Below are 25,589 nucleotides of genomic sequence, written 5' to 3'. Positions count from 1 at the left end.
AACAAAACTTCTGAAACGTGTATCTCCCAGAATAAGTTTTTCTGTACGACTGCAAGTCCTAAAGCTGGTCCTAGGGCTGCACCCTGGGCTGGTTTTCTTTGAAACGTGTGCTTTGCTGGGGAAGAAGTACAGCTCCCAGTGCCCTTTGCTAAGATCCTCTTTTGAGGTGGTGGGCATTATTTTTGAAAGAAATTACCACTCCGTTGTCATAGACTACACAAACACAACTGACTTAATCCTTCTGGACCTACTCAGCCTCTGGCTCCTCACGAACAGAATCAAACAGATACATCTTGAAAAAACATGATTCCAGGTATTTTCTGGAAGGAGGTCTGAAGGATTCTCCCCAAAAGTTTGCCTCAGTTCCTGTCTCTGCAGCTAATCTCCCTTTTCTTAATCTATGAACACACATTTTCCGAGAATAAGGTGTATACCATTCCAGGTCTGTGCACTGAAATTGGCCACTTTAACTCACATTCAGCCATAGCTGCAAGAAATCTGTGGGTTACTTTCCCATTCATCCCTCCCTTCACCCAGCTTCTCTCAAAACAAAGCTGGCTGTAACAGTGACAACCAGGGAAGCGTTGCTCTCAGAGGTCACTGCCAGCTGTGGTTTGCCAGCAGCTTCTGGAGACATCTCTGATAGAAACCAGAGCATGGTGGTGCTCCACAGGGTGTGCACCTCACAGCCACTTTGCTTTGTCACTTCTCAGGACACCATTGGAAATGACATTCATGTAATGTGCTCATCCTACTGGATTTAATTAGAAACACTCTACTTTAATTAAGTGTTTGTTTTGAGTTCCCTGTAGTTCTATTTTGATAAGACTTTGTCATGTAAATCCTAAATGAAGCTGAAGCAGTAGATTACTGCATGTCATAGTTGCTGGGTAATGACTGAAGACAACGCAGTGTGAGATACAGTCTCTGGGAGTGGGAGGCTGCTCCGTCTTTGTGTTGTTTACCTCATGCTATCCAGGATTCCCCGTATCATTATTTCTCATACTAATGTTGCTCGTTCTTTGCTTTCAGCGTCATTCCCTGCTGACTGCAAGGTTTGAGGGGGTGCAGTGGGGACAGGTGTGGAGGGCATTATGGGCTGCACAGTGCCATGGACTCCTCTCCAGCTTTTGACTCAGAGTACATGAGGAGAGGACAATCAACAGGACTCCATCCAAAAGCGGTAGGACCTTCACCTTGCATCTTCTCAGCACACCTACGATGTTGCTCTTCTTTTTGTTGCACAGTTTGAGTGCTTTTCTCATGGAGGCATGCTAGTTGTGAGCCCTTGGTACAGAGTCTAAAGGGGAAAGCATCCTCAGAAACATCCAGTGCCCGGGGATCCATGCAGAAATTTGTATTATCAGAGCAAATACTGAAGCTGATGAAGAAGGCTCAGCCTTGACCTCAGAGGCCAGGATGCTGCTATTTTACCAGGGGTCTGCCAGCTAATGCAATGCAGTTGCTTACAGACAGGCACACTGTGTGCATCATACATGTCTGGAGTTAGTCATTAGCAGTACTGACCTTTAGCCAGAGATTTTTTTTCACATGAAAGAGTATAAATACTCATTTTCTCTCCCCTTCTCTCTCTCTTTTCTTTTCTTTTCTTTTCTTTTCTTTTCTTTTCTTTTCTTTTCTTTTCTTTTCTTTTCTTTTCTTTTCTTTTCTTTTCTTTTCTTTTCTTTTCTTTTCTTTTCTTTTCTTTTCTTTTCTTTTCTTTTCTTTTCTTTTCTTTTCTTTTCTTTTCTTTTCTTTTCTTTTCTTTTTCCCCAATTTTTCCTTTTTTTTTTTTTTATTTTTAGTTTTTGAGGGAGCTGTAATGAACAAAATCAAAATGACAAGTCTCAGACCCAGGAACATAAATCAGCTGATGAGTGACACCTGTAAGTGTAATTTCCACTTGCATAGTCCCCACAGCCTGGAGCACTCCTTAATCACATTCTTCTCACAGAACCAGAAAATAATCTTGCCTGCAATGCAGCTTTGGCCATCACTCAATTCCTTCTGTGTTTTCAGGAAAAGGTTTCCATGTTACCCTTCTCCACTGCCCAAATACAGCCCTCCCAGCTTGATTTCCCCAAGCTGATGTACCTCAGTTAGCACTACAGGGCCCAAGGGCCAGCCGTTGCTCTCAGTCAGGCAGTCATCCCTTTCAGCCTACAAACAGGGACATTCCCCAGCCCAGCAATTTTCACAGAAGAAATTCATGATATTGGCCAGAACTAGCTCTCTGAATGTCTACAATGCATAGCAAAATCTCTAAACTAACAGTGAAAATGTTAACAGTATTCACGTTTCTTTCCTTTCTTTTAAGGAAAGAAAATTGCCTTCTTTGAATTTATGTTATCTGGCCTCCACCGACTTAACATGAGGAGCAGGCTGGACAAACCACCAGAGAAGTTCCCATGATGTCCTGGAGGCTGCTGGCTACACCTTGCTGTACAGCAGAAGCCTTTACAAGTCAGATTTGGCTACAGGTTTAAAATATCCCTTGATCAGGGAGAATGTTTAGAAAGATGGGAAGTGAGGGTTACCACACAGCTGCTCTGCTTTCTCAAAGATGTCTCCATGCTGTGATAAAACCTGTACAGGTAGAAGCCTTTCCCTGCCTGAGCCTGAGTTGTCTTTACTGGAGGACTTGGGGTTCATCTGGGCATGGGCATGGACATCAACTGGAATATGGGCATGGGGACGGCCATAGTCATGGGTGTAGACACAGGCATGAATATGGCGGTGGGCATGGACATGGACATGGGCATGGATGGGAGGACCCCTTTCTTCTCTGTACAGCAAGTGTGATGCTGGAAACCTCCCTGACAGGTGTGTCGAAGGTTTATAAGGATGCACATTGTTGTGTTCCTGCAAGGCAGACTCCTTCCTGCTCCCTTCCCCTGCTTTGTGTTCCACCAAGGCACATCCTCTCCCACCAGTGCCAGCTGGTGCAGGGGCCCGACTCCCTCCTGCTGAAATCTCACCAGCCAAAGCATTGCAGCTGCCCCCAGGAGCTACCCAAGCCAGTACTGAGCCCCTGGCACAGCCATGCATTCTGCTTTCCAGCCAGGGCAGAAGTTAATTCCTGTCTTCTGCCAGGCTGAGAAAACACAGCAGGGAATAATGGTAGGAAGTGTGGATTCAGTGCGGATTGCATGAAGAAGGAGCCCAAGCCCTTTCCAAATGGTTTGTTTTTCTGGCAAATGATTTGAAGAAAAACAAGGCTTACATAACTCTGCCTGGGTAGGTGAAAGTTTTCTCATAGCTCTGTCCTAATGCAAATTACTCGCAATTTACTTTCCTTTTGGCTTGACAAATATAGCCAAAGCAAAGAGCTGTTACCAAAAGCAGCCCCTAGACGTGAAGCAGGAGATGACATTGCAGACCCTCCTCGTCCCCTCCCTGTGGAGAAGAGGATGCGATGCTATCACACATCTCAGTGCTCTGCAGCCTCTCAGAGTTAGCCTGTCCCCACCGTGCTGCAGTGCCCGGCTCAGCAGTGACTGCGATAGCTTCCCATGGCACCACTTCCCACACACATCAGATGTACTCTTGCAGCAGTGCGGAAATGATTATGCACACTCTTGTGTGAACAGCCCACCCTGCCTGGCAAAAGGGTTACATAAAGAGATGACAGAGAAGTCTTAATCACTGCATGAAAAACCCTTTTTACTGTTGCCTGACTTGCAAAGTGGAGCAGCACCTTTAAAGCTCTGGTGACATTTCCATGCTTTAAGCTCAGAATCTTAAGTCCCCTGCCATCTATTAGCCTTGATATCAGGTACAGGAATTAGAATTTATGTGTCAGATTTTAGTTAAAGAACTTGAAGAGCATTAACTGCCGTCAACATTCAGGTCATGGCTCCCAGTCTCATTCCCTACTCTGAAGATATCCTGGGTCAGTAGAGAAGACTCACTCTCCTTTCCTAAGCACGTATATATGCACATGCACTAAGAGGCAGTTTGCAGAGCTGAACTAACAAGCCAACCACTTATTAATAACCATTTCTCAAAGAGATTTTGGAATAATTCCCCACGTAAGCTTTTATTTCACACCAGTGTTTATACCGGCAGGTTACAACAGAACAGCTACAGTGCAGCAGGGCAGACTTTCCCCTAATGACTTTCTGGGAACTCACTGGCACAGGGCTGCCAGAGATGTGGCGGCGTCACCGTCCCTGGAGGAGTTCAAGAAAAGTGTAGGTGTGGTATTTCGGGAGATGGTTCGGTGGGCATGGTGGGGTGGGCTGATGGTTGGACTAGCTCATCTTTTCCAACCGTAATGATTTTATGATTCTAGAATCATGAGACTCAGAATGTGCTTCCTCTGCATTCCTGGTGGGGTTTGGTATCTGTCTGAACGCATGGCCGCCCCGAGGCAGACACCTCATCTTTGTACCTCCAGCACTCAGCAGATGTTTAGGAAGTAAGGGAATAGCAGCGTAACAGCCGTAACTGCACTATAAAGATATGTGGCTGTAATAAAAGTTGTGGTAGCAGTATTGGATTTTTGTGGTTTACATTTCCAGCTTTGACTTTCAGAAAGTGACATTTATATGCACCCTGGGAACATGAAAATAATCTTAGTATGCCAAAGTAGTTTTCTGGTTTGAAGGATAATGTAAAATAAATTAATTTCAGTTCTTAGATTAAGCATCTCCCCTTCCCTAGATGGCAACTACTCAAAACTGCTATAATAAAATTTAATGGCTGCAGCACTGTGATTTTTTTTTCTTTAGTTTATGGATATTTGGTTGCTAGCAAAGATGGAGTGAAATTTGGACAAGTAGACCCAGAACTATTGGCTAAAGGTCTTTCTGTACAAAAGTAGCTCCTAGTGTTGGCAGTAACATCGCTTATAAATTCTAATTGTACTGTTTGAGCAAAAAAAAAAGAAAAAAAGAAAAGAAAATAAACAAAAAAAAAAAAAGAAAAAACAACCCAAAACTTTGTTTCTACAGATCTCTGTTTGTGTGAACTCTATTTTTTCCCTCTTAAAATATTTACAATAACATTTTATGTGAAGAATTTTTGGTGGAAAACTGCCCAAGAAACTACTTGTAGATGTAGGGAATGACCCCAGTGGGTATTGGCTACATATACTACTGGATTTGCTGAATGCAGAATGCAGAACAAATGCTAAGAAGACACCAAAGTTCATCACAGGCTGAACACAGCATGTCCATCAGATGCACTTACATTTTTCAAACCTCTGATCAGATGATTGTGGCTGTTCAAGCTGCTAAGGTCTGGAGCAGTAGAAGGCTATTAAAGGTGACAGGAAGTGACAGAAATGATTTAATGAATTACCCAGCTGAACTGTATTAATAATGTGATGGTAGCTTCCAAGGAACACTTTTTAAATCTCACTCGGTACAATAAACCATCAGAAAGAGAGTCATTAAATTTCCACTCTGTAATGAAGTGGAGGTTCTCTGCCGTAGGGAGGATTTTGGAGGTGATGTCCCCAGCTTGGGGCCTGCAGGGAAAGGGTCACTGTAAGTGTGAGAAGCACAGATACCACTCTGCACATGTGAATGACTCCTTCCCATTCTTTGTCTGGCCACTTAGGGACTCTTCCTATTGCTGAGCATGTCAACAGCATACAGATGCACAACTTCCCCAGTAAGCATTCAGAAATGAACCGGGCTCACCTCTGTGTAGATATGTTGTTCATAGAAAAAGACACTCTGACTATGATGACATTTTGGTACAGCCCTGTGTGCAGCTGCAGTGGTTAGCACGCTTTGGAGGCTGGCAGGAGTTCCTGTGAATGTCCTGGGTTGGAAGGGACCTCAAAGATCATCTAGTTCCAACCTCCTAAGAATGCCTCTGTTTTGATCTTGTTCACAGATAATATGGAGAGGCACACAAAGAAGCATCTTTAAAAGATGCTCATGATATCTACTTGTCTACATGGCCTGAGCAGCTGAAGCTAGAGGAGCGTGGGGAGGCCAAACAGGGCTGGGTGGTTTGAGGTCTGAAACCCAGAGCTTTTCCAAAGTCCCAAAGATGGTTATTTCATCTGGATCCCTTGTGTTCTTCTCCATCACACACAGATGCTGTACTTCTCCCAGAGAGCAGAGCCATCAGCCTGGTCTACACAGGCACTTTGCTCTGATCTCTGGCCACAGTACTTGCCACTAATGCTACGCCGTAGTGTAACTGATGGGGCAAAGCTCTGGCTTCTGTGTGTGGCTGGATTTAGGGTGGTTTGATGAACACAGCAATGTTGATGTAGGTTGTTTAGTTGTGGTTTTCTGCAGGCAGTGATCACCGCAAAACAATTGGGGGAATCAAATGTTGTTTCTGCATTAGAATTGGGTAATATTATTTTTATTTCATGATCTCTGCTATCATAGTTCTTTTTGGGTGTCCTTCTACTTAACTTGGGGAAGATCGCTGATAGTTTACATCACTTATCCTCTAGACGAACCTTCCCAGGAATGCACACTCTGTATATAGGTGTATAGATGTATATTTTGTCATACACACTGCAAGAATATCGTGCACAAGAGCAAACCAGAGAACTAGCTATGGTCTGCCTGAGGAAGCGCCTGAAGAGACATCGGAAGGCCTGGCATCATCCCCCCAGTGCTCTTTGTTTAATGAAGACTTTAAAGAAAATCACTGTATCAATAGGACAAGGAGAGCACCGAGACATCTTGGATACAACAGGATGACTACTGACTGACACCAGATAACAAATAAATTAACAAGTAAATAGCAAATGTAAACCTTCTGATAAGATTGTGAACCTGGCGTACCAGCCAGTGGGGAGCAGGGGAGGGGGGTGGCAAGGGGGAGAAAACGGTATGAAGGCTGTCATGCTGTGTCCATAGGTGTGCTCCTGCTTGCGGGATGCCCACCATTGCAATCACGAATAAAATCTGCTTTTGTCAGAGATACCGTCCTGACAAAATTGCTTGGATATTTCCAACACAATGTTGCAAGTAACTTCACAATTCCTGATGGAGCACAACAGCTCCTGAGCAGTCAGGCTATTGTCAGAGTCTATGGGGGAGAGAGGGAAGAACACACGTAAGCTTTCAGACTTGACTTTTAAGACCAATTCCCAGCCGTGCTAGTCTCTTTTTCTGGAATGTGAGTGAAGGGCTGTAAATCAAGAGTCATCTCTAGTTTAGCAAGACATATTGTGACCTTTCAAGCACATTCCTTGCCAACTTCAGAATTACACAGACTTGTCTTAGAAATGAATAGAAGCAATGTAGAAGTGATAAAAAAAAAATTAGGGAAATTGCAGAAGATGCTTCTTCGGAATATTTCTATTTTTTGGCAGTGTCTTCCTGTTGTCCTTCCAAATGCAAAAAAAAATTTTGTTTATCAGCAGAAGGATTAAAACTAAGGATATTACTTAGTCATAAAGCAGAGGATTAACCACGTTCAAAAACACAATTATCCTAGCCAAGGCAAACAGGGGAAGCCTTGTGTTTTATTTACAGTGAGATAGCTGTCCTTCAAATATTTACAAAAAATGAAGGCAAATTCAAGTTGGCAGAAGGATTGGAAGCAGCAGTGAGCATCTTTGGGTAAGATTATTATTCTTGGGGTGAAAAAAGACTTTGTATTAAACATTAATTCTGAAATTATGAGTGTAAGTAAGAGGAAAAAATATTTAACCCAGTAAGTGCTAAATGAGTTCTGGATCAGTAGTCATATTAGTGGATGTTACTCTTTCAACATATTTGATTTTGGGAAGAGTGGGTGTCTGAAGGAGAAATCATAGAGTAGTTTCATTTCTGTTGTTTGAGGACCGTGGCGGCTTTTTTTCCTAGCTGACTTACGGAAGAGATTCCCCTTGTCCTTTCCTCTCCTTTCCACTCCAGTTTCCTTGGATCTAAATTGTCAGAAGGAGTTAAGGACAGAAGGGATGTTACTATCACACAGGCAGTGAGTGATTCACCTCAGTCCATAGCTCACAGACTTGCTGGTCCCAGAACCTCATTGCTCCAGCAGAGAAAGAAATAATTTCCATCCAAGATACATTTGGGACCAGTTTCTATCTTTTTTTTTTTCTCCTGTGATAAAGCTATCTTTCAGACTGAGCAACTCCTTTTATTCCTTGATATTCCTCTTCCTCCAGTGATATTTAAAGAAAGCTATCCTCTCACCTTTTGGCTTTTGCTCATTTAGGCTAAGCAAGGCTTCACTCTCAGCTTCCCCAACAATTCTCCTTTTTCTGCACCACTTCCATTTTGAACATCTTTACTTTAATATGGCTAAGTGGACGACTAGAGCTGCTGTATAGTGAGGAGAGTTTGATTTAAGGTGCTGCCTATTTGCACCCTGCTGTGCGTGTAACAGCATGACCAAAGTAAGCTCAGCACTGTTCATTGCTGTGAGGTAGATACATCCATCTTTAAGACCGGGCTCAGGCTGTGAAAAGAAAGAAAAAAGGCAGTAAATCTGACACAGGCAGAATTTAAATGGCTCGGAGCCATTAGAACTTGTGAAAACATTATCTGAAATCCACACCCTGATGAGCAACACTGTGCTTGATAAGGAAAGATATGCAGGCCTGCCTTATCAACCTGGCAAACACAGAGATCTGGAAATATATCGGAGAGAGAGCTCCTTGGGCCCATAGTAGGTGAAGCAAAGACCTGTCACAGAGCGACAATCGATCTCATTTCCACTGACACCACTGCAAAGACCAGAAACTCTGCTGGCGTTATCGGGCTCTTCCCTTGAATGAAGGCCCAGTGCGCCCTGATCCAAAGGGAGAGCTGCAATGATTAAACAAGACCAAACTGTCTTCTCACTGATGTGGTTCTGGCAAGCACTACAAGCACATCATGTAGTGTCTCCGAAGGTGCCATGGCTGAGTGCTGCCCTGGCCCTTCTGCCCCAGGCCCACCTGCCCAGGCCCCAAGGCCTCTCTAGCATTGATGAACAAGCACAACATGGACCAAGGTGGAGACTGATGGCAAAAATCTGTTTCTATTTGTTGTACCCAGATCAGGTCAAGCTGCTGATGGCTCTCACTTGCCATCTCGCAGTGCATTTGTGCTCTCATATTTGGTGCCAAAGTTTACCAAAGTCCTCTTGTGCCCACAAATATTTCCCTGTGACAGATGTTCATGCTATGTAAGAGATGTCTGTCTATCTTCCCAGTCCCAAAAATTGTGGGACCTGGGTTGTTGTTTCTGTTCAGCTGATCCATTTTCTTGACCATCTGAAAAATATTATAATTGAAGGAGGATTGATACTGCTTAATAACTGGAAAAAATCCAGATGATTAATGAAGTCAGAGTGTTCCGCAGTGTGGTGACCAGAAGGGATCCGTCTCCATTTCCCTTGGGATCTGGCATAGCAGAGCAGTGTAAGTGTTAAACAGGCTGACGTTTACACAGATGATAACCTTCTTTGTGTGCTACCTGGTTGGCCGTGTTATTCCTTTTCTATGCTCCACACTATTTTTTACTCCAATATGCATCTTGATGCTATTGTGCCATGAGGCAGAGTGCTTTCCAACCAACAAGGCCGACTTACCTGTTATACATCTTTCCTCCTCCCAGTCATAGCAGTTCATCTGGTCTCTGGGAAAGCTCTAAGATTATCTCAGCTGGAGCACCAGTTTTCATACTGTTCTGGTGCCTGGTTCCTGTATGTGGATTGTTTTCTCTTTGCACCACATGCTCGCCCACTCATGGTCTCCTGCATTATCTCTCAGTCCTTATCTTTGTGTCATCTTCCTTCTCTTTCCTGTTTCTTCCCAACAATTTCTCGTTCAGTCCTTACTTTCCTTGAGCAAATTAATGTTCATTTTGTTTGCCTTGATGTCTTTCACTTCACACAGTCCCTTGGTGTTATCATCCTTCCCTCATCCATTTGTTCTTTTCTTTGGTCGTGGCTCAGTTTTTCACACATGCTATGATGTCTTTCTGGCTGTCCCTTCTGTGCTTACACACCGATTCCCATCCACATCCCTTCCAGCAAGCTTTAAAGGCTGGCCATTGACCTCCCACCCGAACGGAACAAAACCTTCGTCCGGTGGGTGGGCAGCCAGCTGCCACAGTGCAGGGGCTGCTGAGGACACCACATCACAAAATGAGGAAGGGAAGGGCAAACCACCCCATGCCCCCTGCCCAGTGCACGTCAGCCTTTTGCCATCATCTCTGTTGATGTCAGCAGGAGCTGGCGATGCTCATTAGCGCTTTGCAGCAGCACGCGGCACTGCCAGCCCTGCTTAGCCATTGCACAGCAGGTTCATGGAGTGATGTGGTGAGTGATGCAATGCCAAAAGGCAGGCTGAGGGGAGAGAAGAGGCTGTGGGAGATGGATAGAGGATGCAGAGAGGAGGGAGGGTGGAGGAAGGCTCCTGCTGCAGGAGAGAGTAGGCTGCTCTTGAGTGTTTCTTCAGACAAACAGAAAAATCAAAGCACGTCTCTGACGATGTTTGTATGAAAAAGTCAATTTGATGCATTAGAGTGGGAAATCAGAGAGTAAGAGAAGTGCAGAAATATTCAACAGTTCGGGGCTCACAGGTCTTGCCTTGAAGATCTGCGCTCCTCAGAGGAAGACACCTGCAAACAGTCTGCCCACTGTGCAGGGCAGCTTCTTCCTTCAGATCCTGACTAACGTTGCTTTCCTTCACCTCTTCTCAACCTGCTTTGACTTCCTCCCTCTGCGTCTCTTTCTTATATCTCATCCTGCTCACTGAAGATGAAATGCTATTTCATGCCAGCCTCTACAAGAGCCTTGTATTATTTTCCCTTTTGGTTGTTGTCTTCATATGGAGTGGAAATACCAGGAAATGAAGCCTTGGTAGCAATTGCAGTAGAATTTAGTGCTTGTGGAAAACTGCAGAGCTCCCTGAAAAAAATAGAGAAAAAAAAAAAAAGAGGGAAAAAATATAATATTGGCTCCAGGACAAATCTAGAGACAGCATCTACTGGAAGATTTCAATGTGCTTTCAAATTTGGGGATTCTTTTTTCTAAACTGTAGTGAATGTAGAGCTGTACCTGTGACTGGCAATGGTGAAAACTGTTTTCAGCATGTGGTTGCAGATCTTACCAAATCCTGTGGATAAACTGCTATTAAACTTAAATCAAAGCAAGGGAAAGCTGTCTTCATTAGTATTTCAGCCCTGTCCCTAGCAGTGTGTGGCTAATCCAGACTGATGGGTGCATCTGCTGTGCTTACATTTTATCACAGAAAGGTGGTTCTTAGATTTCCTTTTTCTGATTATAGCTATTTGCTACTTTGTATTGATTTTTGGATTTGTTTGTTCTCAAAAAGTAATGCTATATTTGAGTATGATATTTTACTTGTTCCCACTGCTTTTCATTAAACCTTTGACAGAACTCTTCCAATGCTCAGTACAGGAACAGTGATTAGCATTGCTCCAGCTGTTTTGTATGAAAATTGCCTTGTGTTTCTAGGCCAAAGTACGAAGTGATCCTGAGATCCTAAGAAGTCTAAACTGCTATGAATTAAATAAGATTTCAAGGCATTCATCACTTCGCTGGGGTTAGTCAACTGCATAAGACATATTTACAGTTTTACTTCAAAATGTCATCAAGCTGTAATGATTTCAGTGATTTTTTTTAATTAAAATGCCCTGGAGCTTCTTCATTTGTACTCTGATCTTGACATGTCAATATTCTCTATGCTGTAACTCATAGCATCATAGAATGGCTTGGGTTGGATGGGACCATCAAGTTCTAACCTCCCTGCTGCAGGCAGGGTTGCAAACTGCTGGAACAAGTACTAGATCAGATTGCCCAGTGCCCCATGAAGCCTTGCATTTAACACCTCCAGGGATGGGGCCTCCACAGCCTCTCTAGGCAGCCTGTGCCAGTGCCTCGCCACCCTCTCCGTGGAAACTTCCCCCTCACATCTAAACTAAATCTCCCCTTCTTTAGTTTAAAACCATTCCTCCTTGTCCTATTACTATCTATCAGTCTAAAAAATTGGTTAATCTTCTGTTTATATACTGAGAGGCCATAACGAGCTCTCCTTGCAGCCTTCTCTTCTCCAGACTGAACAAGTCCAGCCTCTTCAGCTGGTCTTCGTAGGAGAGGTCCTCCAGCCCTCTGAGCATCTTTGTGACCTACTCTGGACCCTCTCCAAAAGCTCCACATCTTTCCTGTGTTGGAGCCCCCAAATATGGACACATACAGAGGGCAGAGTAGAGAAGGATAATCCCCTTCTTCTTACTGTTGGCCACCTAACATGCATTTTGATGCAGCCCAGGATACCATTGGTCTTCCAGGCTGAGAGTGCACACTGCTTGCTCATGTTAAGTTCTTCATCTACCCTAAGTCCTTCTTAGCAGGACTACTCTCAAGGAGTTCTTCTCCCAGTCTGTATAGATACTTAGGATTATCCCAACCCAAGTTCAAAACCTTGCTCTTGGCTCTGTTGATCCTCATTAGGTTCCTATGGGCCCAGCTTTTGAGTTTATCAAGGTGCCTCTGAATGGCATCCCTTCCTTCTGCTGTAACAACTGCACTGCTCAGCTTGGTGTCATCAGCAAACTTGCTGAGGGTGCTCTCAGTCCCTTATCAGTGCTCTAAGTCACTGATAAAGATGTTAAAGAATACCAGTCCCAAGACAGATCCCTGGGGGACACCACTCATCATTGACCACCATGTGAACACAGAGCTATTGACCGCAGTCCTCTGTCTGTGACCTTCCAACCAGTTCCTTATCCACCAAACAGTCCAGCCTTCAAATTCATTTTTCCCTCCAATTTAGAGAGATAAGGATGTGGTGCAGGACCGTGCCAAAGGCCTTGCTCAAGTCCAGGTGGATGGCATTGGTTGCCTTTCCTTTGTCCAACATTGCTGTCATTCCACCATAGAAGGCCACCAGATTGGTCAGGCATGACCTTATCTTGGTGAAGCAGTGCTGGCTGTCTCAGATTGCCTGCTCATCCCTCATGTGCTGTAACACCTCTTGCAGGAAGATCTGTTCCACGATCTTCTCAGGCACAGAGGTGAGGCCTGTAGTTCCCTGAGCATTCCTTCATCCTTTTCTTATAAATGGGATTGATATTTCCCTTTTTCCAGTCACTGGTGACTTTGACTGACAACACTGAGTGGCTCAGCAGTCATATCAACTGGCTCCCTTTGGACCATGAGATGAAAATTGTTTGGCCTCATAGGCTTAAACATGTTCAGTCTCATGAGGCAGCATCAGACTTGCTCTGCCCTTATGGTGGGGAGGAGTTTGCTTTCCCAGTTCCCACCAAGAGTTTCAGGGATGTGCCTTTCAGGGATGTGAGAAATATGAGAATCCTGCCTGTCAGTGAAGACTGAGGCAAAGAACTCATTGAGTACTTCAGCCTACTCCTGATCTTCTGTAGCCAGTTCTCCTTAACAGTGTGTTGTTAAACATCCTGATTAATTTCTGAAATGTCCACATAGGACACAAAATCTGTCTCGCTGATCTCAAAATCTCACTGACTCTTCTGGAACAGCTGTAAGTCATTGGTAGTTAGTGCATATTTTCTAACACAAATATGCACAATAGTGCATATTCTATCACTAAAATGATCTGCAAGTCACATCAAAACCCAGTCAAGCAAAACATTGTTAAATAGAAATATGTGTTGAGTAAGTTCACTGGTTTAGAATATCCATAAAGAGCTGCATATGATTGTGGTATTGAATATTCTATAATCTGACAAAATCATCAGGAAAATACTTGAAGGATCTTCTTTCTTTATTTTCAGTTCATAGGAGCATTTTAACAGAAAAGAAGAAAAAATGTGCTATACTTTCTGAATGGTTACAAAGCAGGATTATAAAGCACTTACGCAACTTCCCTATTGTTCAAAAGCCTCTTTTAGTACAGACAGACTTAAAAACAACTGCATCTTTCAAAGTAATGTCATTTTAATGCTCTTAACTTGATGAGTTTACCATGTTTTTCAAAATTAAACTTCCCCAGGTGTGCACGCGACCAGCAGTGCCAAAAGCAATGGTGAGTTCTTGAGAAATGGGGTGCTTCTGCCATGCTGCAGTCAGCTGGTTTCTATAATTTCTTGCCTACGAAATGGTTGTTTTTTTTGTGCTTTATATCTGAGGTGTCTGTCACTGTACTGTCTTGACATCTTGAAAACAGAGCGTGGAACGATTAAGTCCACAAAAGGAACGATAAAATCTATGCAAAGAATGATGAAGTCTACTCAAGAAACAATGACATCTATTCAAAGGGTGCATCCTCACATTATTTTATTTTTTTTAAACAGAAGCAGCTGCAGGAGACAATGAAAGAGGCTGCACTATCAATGTGACTTACCATGTGTTTTGAAAGGAACAGAAATTGGCTATCAGCCATTTTATTGCTGAGTGTATCATTTTGGAGTTCAGATATTGGATTGTCATGGCTGACCATGCTGTTCTGCTGAAAGGAGAAGGTGGGATCAATAGGTTTAGGGATGTACTACTTCTACTACAACAGGAAAGAGGATCTGACAATCTGAAAATCCCAGTGGGATTACTGTGTTTTTTTACCTCCACTCCATCTCACCAGTAGAAATCGTGAAGAAGAGTGCAATGTGCATCAGCTCATGCTTGGGACAGGTAAATATTACTCTCCCAGAAGTCACTAGCCACAAGGTGGGCAGGCCTACACGTAGGTCTGTTCATCAGTAGGAATTACCAAGTTTCAACTGTAGTTTAGAAATATTCCTGGTGATAGGACTGGATCTGATTCAGCTCCTAAAAAAAAAAAGAAAAAAAGGCTGGGTTAAAGAGTGAAAAAACTTCAGATATCCATGCCAACCCATAAACTCATGGCAGACCTTCGTCAAGAATACGACATTTACTGCTGGTAGTCCTAAAGAAAAACAACTAAAAATTCTCTATGTAATGGAGATGGTAGAATCAATTTCCATGGGGGAAAAATGGGATTTACCAAATGGCAATTTCATGAAAAGAACAAAAGAACATAATAATGGTGCACGGAAGGTCATGGCGAGGGGCATTCTGCACCCAAAATTCATGAAAATGATGTGTTTGGACTACAATCTCATACACAGGGTTTGAATTTTAGGCTGTCCTGTGTGGAGCTGTGAGTTGGACTCAGTGATCCTTGTGGGTTCCTTCCAACTAGGGATATCCTGTGATTCCGTGAGCAGCAACTTGCTGTTTTTGCAAGTGTTACTCTTTCTCTCTTTCCAGTGATAAAGAAGCTTCTGAATGAAAAGGATAAATAAAAACCTTTTTGAAGCAACCTTGAAAAATAGTTTTCCTTTCCAAGTCTCTGTATTTACATGTTCAGTCTCTGCACAAATAATGTGCAGAATGTGCAGTATTAGCAGCTGTAGGCAGTAATGCAAAAAGCAGAGATATGAGCAGAGCTGGCCCAGAACTCCACCACCCCCACGTACAGTGGTCATATTGGTGCTGCTGAACACAAAGGAAGAATAGAAAACAATGATTTCTGGAAGTTTTCCAAAGGACTATAGTGCAAAAGAAGAGACGTGAGTAAAAACTTCCTTTTGCTGTTTCATGCCTCCAAGGCAAAGCACAGAGTTGTCCTGCTGTTAGGGTTTTGCAGAGCATACGTGTGTGATCACAGGGTAGAGAGGTTGAAAGGAAAGTATTATGAACAGACATAACATGGAAAAGGATTCAAATTGCAGCTCCCCACTGTGAAGGGAAGAGAAGAGCATCTTTTCTAGCTGTCACCACCCATCATAGGTATGGTGAGCACATCACTGCTTGCATGGGACACAGGGATGAATGGGGCTGTAGCTGAGCTCCATTTCTACCCAGCAGAATGCCTGCCCAGCTGCTGTCTCTCTGGCTTCCAGTATGGCAAAACCAAAGGTCAGCATGATCTGAACTGTTGGGTCCCGATGGTGAATGTTGGGGGTGTGCTTTTCTGTGCAGTGCTTGATCAGAACTGAAATGTGTTTGGAAGGAGTGAAAGGCAACACATTTAACAGCTTACTGCACTTCTGCTTTGGGTGATTTTCTTATTTACCAACAGAAGTGTCACTTCATCATTCAGCTCTGCTTCCTAAGGCAGAGCCATTTATTTTTCCCATTAAATCAATAAAGATTTGTGATATCTGTAGTCTGGGGGCATTTTATTCCTTAATGATGGGCAGGAGTTCACAGGAATCAGTTTTCTGCTATAACTAGGGGTTTGTCTTTTCTAATCTGCAGCTGTTCCTAGAGCCAAAGATCTGTAAATTGTCTTAAAAGATTTTAACTGCAGAAATGGAGTGTTTAGTGAGAAGTAACATCAGTCACATCTTTCTTTTTTGTGGTCCAGATTTTGACCCTGGCTGAATTGGCACTTGGTGACACACCTGTATCATGCAATGACAACCATGGAGCTCCTGTGAAAAGGACCAGCACTGTTTTCTGAAATTCCCTGCAATAAGGATGCTGGTATCTCTAAGGATCTCTGGTATAACATGTCATAGGACCCCATTTTAATCATTGTCTGCTTGGACAGATTATGTGGTGTGGGCAGACCAAACCTCTACTGCCAGCTACTGTGGGATGCCTCAGATGCTCTCCAAATCTGTGTCTCCATTCTGGATTTTCAGCTCCAGGCTCTGATAATACTTCCCCTTCCCCTTCCCTTTCTTTTATTCCTTCCTTCCTTCCTTCCTTCCTTCCTTCCTTCCTTCCTTCCTTCCTTCCTTCCTTCCTTCCTTCCTGCCTGCCTCCTCTCTTTCTTTCTCTCTTTCTCTCTCTCTTTCTTTTTTTTTAATTTGCCAGAACCTAGCTTATGAAGAAAGTCAGTTAGAAAAATAAATATTTTTTTTCCTGTGGTTCCTGTCCATTTAATCAGTTTTCAGACAACCTCTGAAAAAAAAATCCAATCCAAGACCCAAATTTCCACTTTCACATGGAGTACTTTGCAGCTGATTAATGTTACAGTGCTGGAAAAGGGCATCCAAGTGGATGAGGGGCTTTCTGGAGTAGAGGAAACGTTCTTCCCAGGGAGTTGGTGGGATTGCCTGTCACAGAGAATTATCAATGTGGTGTGCAGGTGAAGGCTGCAATATATCACACATACACCTCCAGGAGCTAATAGAAAATTTTGCATGCATTCCTTCTTCTTGTGGGCCTCCAGGACTCGTTCTTGAATGTTTTATTAAAGATAGAGATGTTTCTAGTGATGTTGCTGCTAGGCATGCACCTCTTAGGGCCAATCTTGTGCTGTTTCTCGTGTCCTAAAGGTGCTGAATGAAAGTACAGGGAAAGCAAGGTATCTCTGGATCAGAGCTTCCCAGCACACAACTGTCTGACCACAACAGTGTGGTCTCATGAGACGGAGAACTCACAGTCAGGACTGAATCTCAGCTAACAGAAATTTGGGCAGGCAGGGGCTCAGCTGACCGTTCTGACTGTGGCAGCCTTTGCTGTACAGCACATCCATAAGGCACGGGGAGTCCCTGTGGAGCTGTGGTGCAGCTCAGGGAGGAAGGCAGCGCTTGGCGGTCAGTTCAGGTTCCTCGTTCATGTGCATATGCCACGCTCTGTCTTTGAGCAACATCTGTGTTGTAAGTGTGCACAGTAGCTCAGCCGTGACACATTTTTCCCTCTGTAAAGACAACGCCTAAGGCTGCTCCACGAGACATCAGCTCTGTGTTAGTTTTAAAGCATCTTTTTGAACGCTGCCAAAGCTCACACGGGCTTCTCAGCACGAAGTTCCTGTCACTCAAAGCTGCTGGGGGAGCTGCCTTTTCAGCTGGAATTAATTTAAACAAGCAAACAGGAGATGTGTGCTTGGGCCTCGTAGAAATTTTATTTCTATTTTTAAATGACAGCTCTTCCTCTCTGTCTGGCAGGGCTAGCTCAGATGTCAGGCACTCCTGTGAAGGCATCCTTGGGATCTCCAGCGGGGCCTGGGAAATGCTCTCATCCCCTTTGGGGTTAGGGCATGGGGACCATGCTGGAATGCCCCAGCAGACCAAGGCCTGGCTGCTTGACTGAGCCTGTCCCACCAGCTGCAGGCCCCACCAGCTACACAGGCGGCATGGCAGGACCAGCGCTACCTCCAACACGGGGCAGGAGATCTTGGGCTGCCTCTGCTACAATGCTAAAACAGGAACTTCGTGTGTTTGTATTCTGCATTGCACATCATAGGGCAAAACAAACAACCGCCTTCATGGCAATGAGCATAAAGTAAATTTAAGGAGGAAGAGATCTCTGGACAGCTCTTCTTCTCCCCTCCTATTTACGTCTCCCCCAAGCAGGGCAATGGGCTGATATTGGGATCCATTTGAGCCTCCTGGAAGAAGAACCAGGAAACAGCAGCTGCCCTGGCTTCCTCCAGTGCTTCCATGGATGTTCATGGCATTGCTTTCCATTCAGCAGTGGTGGGCTGTGAAGGATTCCATCCTGCACGGAGGGAAATGTGGGTGGCAGCTGCATTTCCCCCTTACTCAGAGCCTGCTATTCATGCATTTTAATTTGTTTTCTTTACAATGAATTTGGAGGCAAAATCAGTGTATCCAAGACAACATAACAGTTTTGTTAAATAACTTTGCCTCCATCTTGTGCTTTTTAAGATCACCTTCATTTAGCAACATCAAGGTGAACATATTATAGAGATAGACCTGTGAAAGTTGGGAGACAAAGGTTGGGAGGCCCATAATAAAGTGCAATTTGAATAATATCACATACCTTCAGCTTCTTCTATAGTAAGAGTGAAAAGTCTGATGGGTATCACTCCTTGTGCTGAAACACGGCTGGAGATTGCTGAAGTTTCTTGGTACATCTGGTCTTTCCTTTAATAAAATAAAATATGGTATCAAGGTGCAGTGAGGACACCGTGGCAGCCCCAGCCCCATACATTGGGTGTATCCTGGAGATGGGAGTAGGACATGGGGCTGTGGGTGAGAGTGAAATTAATATTTCGGCATATCAGTAATAGAATTTCTACAAATTAATTCCCATAAATATTCAAAGTTGTGGTTTTGTACTGTTTCTGAATATAGAAATCTCAAAAGGCCCATTTTAATTTCAAAGTAGCAGTCAGCATTCCTTCATTTCCATGTACCCATCCTATCTTGTATGGAGCAGTCCCGGTGTTTGTTCTGCCTGCAGCATGCAGGAAAAGCATCACTATGCAGCACAGTGTGGCATAGCATGACATGGCAGCGTTCATCTGAAAAGGTTGTCTTAATAGTCTGTCAAGCTTATCGCTTGGTCTGAAACTTTCCGTACTTATTCTCCCTCAAAGCAGAGATTCTGAGGTTTGCAATTTTAAATCCCACTCATCCATTTTTTTCCTTACCAAATGTAAGAAATGAAACAGACAATTGGACTCTGACGTGCAGCATCATTCTGAGGCCTCTGCCATACCATCAGGGTTGTGTGCTTATCAGACCAGAATTTTTGCCAGTTGCAATAGAATTTGAGGTCTCCAAATATGAACTCCAGTGATATGGGAACACATGCTTGCTGTTTCAGTTGCCAGCACAGTCTCTGGCCCAGCCATGCCACAGAGCAACCCAAAGAGCTCCCAGGCACAGCGCAGGAGTGCCAAGACCTTTCCCAATTAGTGAATAACCTTTCTGTTTCATTATGTCCGTGATCCCTATGCTTTAGAGCTTGAGTGAGTTTAAATACATTGATGAGTCAGTAAAAGCTGCTCTGTGTCATCAGACTTGAGAGCCAGATAATATCCATATGGTTATTAGCAGACATGTAGCCCAGGGGTATCTTTCCAACACAATTTTCCCTGAATTTTTCTTCTTTCCACTGACCATTCAAGGTATATTTGAATTCTTAGCCTTGTTTCCCATGGCTTTGAGGAGAGTGCTTGGTAGTTTCCCATATCCACAGTCAATTTTTTGAACATGTTTCAAACAAAGATTCTGTGGAAGCAGTCAGCTCAAAGCTGTTAGACACCCAGAAGTCTGATGTAAATCTGGGGCCAGGTAGGAGAGAAACCTTACAGAGCTTCACAGGGGAAAAGGATGGTGTGAAAGCCCATGCCCTACCAGCAGCCAGAGATCTTATATGAGGGTTGGTAGATACTGTAAATATCCCAGCTGTGTGAAAATCTCTAGGATGCTGTGTATGTGACACACACACACACATGGGAGAGCAACACGGATTGAGTGCACCCTGAGCAAGTTTGCTGATGACACCAAACTGAGTGGTGCAAATGATACAATAGAAGGAAAGAATGTCATCCAAAGGGACCTGAACAAGCTTGAAAAGTAAACCCATGTGAACCCTATGAGATTCATCAACGCCAGGTGCAAGGTGTTGCACTTGTATTAGGACAATCCTATATATGAGTACAGACAGAACTTGAGAGTAGCCCTGCGAAGAAGGACTTGGTTGTTGGATGATGCAGCAATGTGTGCTTGCAGCTCAAAAGGCCACCAGCATCCTGGGCTGCATTGACAGAGGATGGCAGCAGGGAGAGGGAAGGGGTTGCCCCTTTTGCTCTGCACTTGTGAGGCCCCATCTGGAGCACTGTGTCCAGTTTGGGGTTCCCCAGCACGAGAAAGATGTGGAGCTGTTGGAGCAGGTCCAGGTGGAGAGCCACAAATGTGCTCAGAGGGCTGGAGCACCTCTCCTAAGAAGAAAGGCTGAAGGAGTCAAACACAAGCAGCTCAGAGAAGAGAAGGCTATGGGGAGACCTCATTGTTTATACAGAGGGGCTCAAACCTTCAGATTTACATCCTTCTTTCTTGAGATGTTTGACTTGCATTTTTCATTAACATTTTGAATAAGCAGTCATGAAGAAATCATTCAAAACAGAGTTATCAGAAAGGCCTGCCAAGTTTCTGTATAGATTCTCTTCAGACCAGACACTCTAAATAACTGGGAAATAGAGTTGATTTCCTACAACCCAGTACTGAGCAATTCTGCACTTATACTGATGCTCCCTCCCAGGCTTTGTATCAATGCACATCCAGCAGAGGCTTCCCTAATGAAGTATGTTTATTTCCTGATGAGAAATCTGCCACAAGAACTGATTTCTGCTGTGACTAGCTGAAAGCCTATTAAATGGCGCAATAATGGCTTTTAAATTACTGCATGCATTGAGACAGACCTGCTAATAGGGCGGATTTTGTGTGAATGGAAATGGCCCTTTTTAGCAGGTTTGCGTTGCGCCTGTGTCCTCGTCCATCTGGAGTGGCAGGCTGCAGGGGGTGTTCTGAGAGCTTCATTGAAAAATGCTGCATGAAAACAATATGATGTGGACAGCAGGAGGGAGCAACCAGCCCTGCCTGACCTCGCCATTTGCACGGAGCAGGGGGTGAGTGCTCCTCCCTGATGGCCATCGCTTTCAGTGCTTTAAATAGCTCTCCTTGACACACGGCAATGAAAATGGCTTACTGACAAGTTTCTCCTAGCCCCGTGGCTATGAGGTCTGTTCTCTAAAGAAAAATAGATGTGGAGACCATTTGGCTTAAAACCCCTTAAGCAAGTGGATAAAATTAATCAGCTGTCTTTTAACTCTGATTCATTTTTCCTCTAATTCAATTTACCAAAATGTGTGGGCAGAGCCTGAGCCTCTGGGCATATTAACATTAATAAAACACAATTAAGCAAATGTTATTATGTTGCCAGCAACAAAAAGAATGCCCCTGAGTGTACAGCTTCCCCTTGCTGTAATAAATATGCAGACATGAGTACTGTGCCTTGCAACCCGCTGCTTGAACAGTCTTAAAAAACCAAAATATCCTGTTCAGTGAATAAAAAGAAACTGACAGGAGTAGAACAAAAGTTAACATACCAAGGCCTTTTGCTGGAGGAGGAGGCATGAGAGGAGCAGGTAGGAAAGTTTTGCTTATTTATTATAATGTAGAGGTCTCAGCTGGACAGGTTAATTGTAGACAATAATGTTAGACCTTCGAGAATGATTGTATTTTCTTGCTGCTTCCACAGTGCATTACAGTCAAAACTCCACCCTCAGCAAAAAGAACAGAGGAACAAAAACAGCAAGGTAAGAAATCAGTGACACTAATAATCAAAGTGGAAATCTGATGAAAAATAAAAATTCTAGGGAATTTTTAATGTGTGAAAACAAACTACCTGAAACAACTAAAAATATACATATTCCTGTACACCTTACAACTACAGTTGTGCAAGGATCCTGATTAATTAAGACACGTATAAGTAAGTTGAGTTCTCATGTAACAAGATTTTGTAGCCACAGAATAGTGACGCACATTGCTTAGGAGCTAGAAGGAACCCAATTTACCTAACTTTACTCTAAATTCCATTTATAATTATGCAAAAAATGGGAATTTACATAATGATACTGTCTTCAAATAATTGAATTAGCCATTGTCAGGTAATTGTTGAAAATACCAATAAAATGCAAAAATCAAGCCAACAGCATTAAAGTTGCCCCTTTGGCATTTCATCATAAATTTGAAAGTGCTTATTTGAGCAGACTGAATTTCTTAGCTTGTGTAGTGGAGGGAGTATTTTCCCTGTGTTCTGACCCCAGGTACTGAGGTTATGTTATGTGTTCTTCTCTTGGACTCTTTTCCTCATTGCTTGCAGCTCTGCCAAGTTAGGATAGGTGTTTATGCTCATGCTCTGTATGAATCTGAATCTTTACATTGTTTCGTCAGGAAAAAAAGCAATTCTTTACTTCTGAGAATGGGCCAGAGACTTTTTTCTTCTAGGATCCAATTCCTAAAGGCATTTAGTTGTGATTCTTTTATGATTTAGTCCTTTCGGAGAAAGAAGAGAAAAACAAGTTTGAAAGACAGATGCTCCGATTAACATGGGGCATGCTGTGGGGCTTTGCCCCATTCTGAGTGTCATGTGTGTGACTCCTCACCCTCTTCCTGGATTGCATTCCAGCCGAGCTCATGGACATCTCCTGCATTTGAGGCAATTGAAGCCGAAGCTGCTGCTTTGCCTTTCACCATGCTCCTGCTGTCTTCAGCAGAGCCCTGCAGAGCTGGGTCATTGGGTCCTATGAGATCAACCCTTCCTGGAAAAGTGTTGGGTGCAGCCCCAGCGCTGTCAATGCTGCCTTGCACTGGGAGAGTGCATTTGTGGAGTGTGAAAGCCAGTACGAATCATAAAGAGCTGGAGGAGGCAGGAAGGAATACAGGTAAAAAAATACAACACCTGTAAGGTAAGCCTGAGAAAAGTTATGGTTATTTACTCAAAGCAAGACTAAAGGAACATGTGATAAGCATTTCCAAACACAGCAGTATAGAGTGCTGATCATAATGTCTGTTCAGATGCAGCAAGGATTGGAACAAGGCAGGTTTAGGTCAGAGATTCCCCATTGGTTTCCAGCTGCCAGGAGAGTCACACTACTGAGTGGAGTGCCAGGGGAGATGCTCCAGAATTTGCTTATGGAGGTTTGGGGAGGCTGGTAAGTAAAGCACTGTCAGTCAGGAATGGTTTGTATGCAAATTCTACTGCCTTGGTTCTTCAGGATGGACTAACAGACATACTGAGTCCATTCCAGCCCTGTTTGCTGAGATTTCCACATTGTATAAACTCAAGTGTAGGTCTGACCTAGCTGGAATGTTTTTGCCATTAAGTGAAACAAAAGGCTTACAGATGTGAACGGCAAATTACATACTGCAAATTAAAGCTTTAAGAAATTAAGCATGGCCTTTTCACATTGTATTTATACTTTTTGAAAGTTATTTTAGTTCACTGCATATAAATAACAAGTTGAGAATTGCTGTTCTTAATTGAAACCATCTCTACTTTTCTATGACAAGAGATTACCATTTTTAACAGACTCTTTGTGATCCACTGAGGCTCATCATAGGATTTTTTTGCATTGTTGCTAGGCAGCTTCACGCATGCCAGCAGACAGACACTGCTGGGTATGTCATGGCTAATTAGGAAAAAATCTCTGTACTTCTGAGTATATTGCAGCTCAAGTTTTTCAAGCTTGCTGGTCTGCATAAACACAAATTAATTGATATGAGGACTGACGAAGAGCCATCATGGCAACTGTGCGGTGCTCTAATATTTTTTGTTTACAGTCCCCTGGATCCACCGAGTGAATGAAGTTGTAAATATCTAAACAGTATTTGTTTGTGTTTCTGGGAAGAGAGCACCGAATGGAACTGTGCTAACATTGGCTTTGTCCTGGATATTTCAAAGAACTGAGCATCACATTCAGATATACATGATCTGCTCAATTAACGCAAGCAGAATATTTTGCAAGGATCAGGAATTTTTGGAGGGGTGTGAGTAGTTTTATTCCTACCAAGCAGTTTGATAATGAAAAAAACCTCTTAAATGTTATTGCCAGTTCTATCCTGACTGTTTTTCAGCCAATGCATGGAGTATAAATGCCTCTGCAGAAGAGATGTCATAGAAAGATGTACAACTGCAGGTGAGCAATGCCAGGAGGCAGCTGCATCCACTGCCCATGGGTTGAGACAAAGCTGCCTGGCTGCCAAACTTAAAACATGAGGTGGTTTTTCTTCTGGCTATTCAGAGCAGCTATCAGAGCAGACAGTTAATGAATATTAGGGAAGAGTCCTTGCTGGAGTTAAACGTGCCTAGCATCAGCTATGATTGTTTTGACCGCTGTTTACTCTGAAGAGAGAGAACCAGAAACTTGTCATTTCTGTAAAAGGGGAATGTTGGCTGTAGGGTAAATCCTCATTAAATCTCTTAGGAAGTTATCATTTGAAAACACAGTGAATGGCAGGTTGAAGTACAGGGATTATAGGAGCTGAAGGCACCTGAAAAAGATAGAGATTTAACTTGTGCTTGGTTTTCCTCTTCCTTCGGATGGATTGCTTTTAATCTGGATGCAGTTCAGAGAAACAAACATCCTGAAAGAAGCTTTAAACAGCTTCCACAGTCAGGGAAGAACTAGGTTTGTAGAAACTTCTGAACTATTCAGAAATGTCTTTTGAATAACGAAGGTGAAGCTGTCTCACATGCAAGCTCAAAGCTGATAACAAAAACAGCTCCTGCCTTCTCTTCTTTTTCAAAGCCTCACTTCACCATTTTGTTTTTACTTTTCCTACCCTTTCTTGCCTGAATGTACTATATTTCTGTTACCTGTTCATGTAAAACACAGTTCTGATGGAGACAGAGGGACTTATCACATGGCAGTCTGTCTTTGAACCTCGGGGGGACATCTGCATTGTCTGCTTTTCTTTCCTTTGACACTGCTGTAGGGAACAGAATGGAATGAGAAAAGGATAGGGATAGGGATAGGGATAGGGATAGGGATATGGATAGGGATAGGGATAGGGATAGGGATGGGGATGGGGATGGGGATGGGGATGGGGATGGGGATGGGGATGGGGATGGGGATGAAAAAGAAGAGAAGAGAAGAGAAGAGAAGAGAAGAGAAGAGAAGAGAAGAGAAGAGAAGAGAAGAGAAGAGAAGAGAAGAGAAGAGAAGAGAAGAGAAGAGAAGAGAAGAGAAGAGAAGAGAAGAGAAGAGAAGAGGAAAGGGAGAAAGGGAGAAAGGGAGAAAGGGAGAAAGGGAGAAAGGGAGAAAGGGAGAAAGGGAGAAAGGGAGAAAGGGAGAAAGGGAGAAAGGGAGAAAGGGAGAAAGGGAGAAAGGGAGAAAGGGAGAAAGGGAGAAAGGGAGAAAGGGAGAAAGGGAGAAAGGGAGAAAGGGGAAGGGAGAAAGGGAAGGGGAAGAGGCTTATTTGGAATGTGGACTGTAT

The 25,589-nt window shown here is 43.5% G+C and overlaps 1 long non-coding RNA gene across 1 annotated transcript; it reads left to right on the top strand.

Annotated features, from left to right (window-relative positions):
* The first annotated feature begins 21,624 nt into the window (after positions 1-21,624).
* LOC128091539 (uncharacterized) lies at positions 21,625-25,124 on the top strand. Its single transcript, XR_008211448.1, has 3 exons — positions 21,625-21,736; positions 21,850-21,907; positions 22,780-25,124. It is a non-coding gene; the product is annotated as an uncharacterized LOC128091539 (long non-coding RNA).
* Positions 25,125-25,589: the final 465 nt, after the last annotated feature.

The sequence above is a fragment of the Tympanuchus pallidicinctus genome, unplaced genomic scaffold (genome assembly GCF_026119805.1).
Source record: "Tympanuchus pallidicinctus isolate F22 unplaced genomic scaffold, pur_lepc_1.0 scaffold5, whole genome shotgun sequence".
Taxonomy (NCBI): Eukaryota; Metazoa; Chordata; class Aves; order Galliformes; family Phasianidae; genus Tympanuchus; species Tympanuchus pallidicinctus.
The sequence above is the reverse complement of the archived record's forward strand: the minus strand, read 5'-3'. Positions and strand labels throughout refer to the sequence as shown.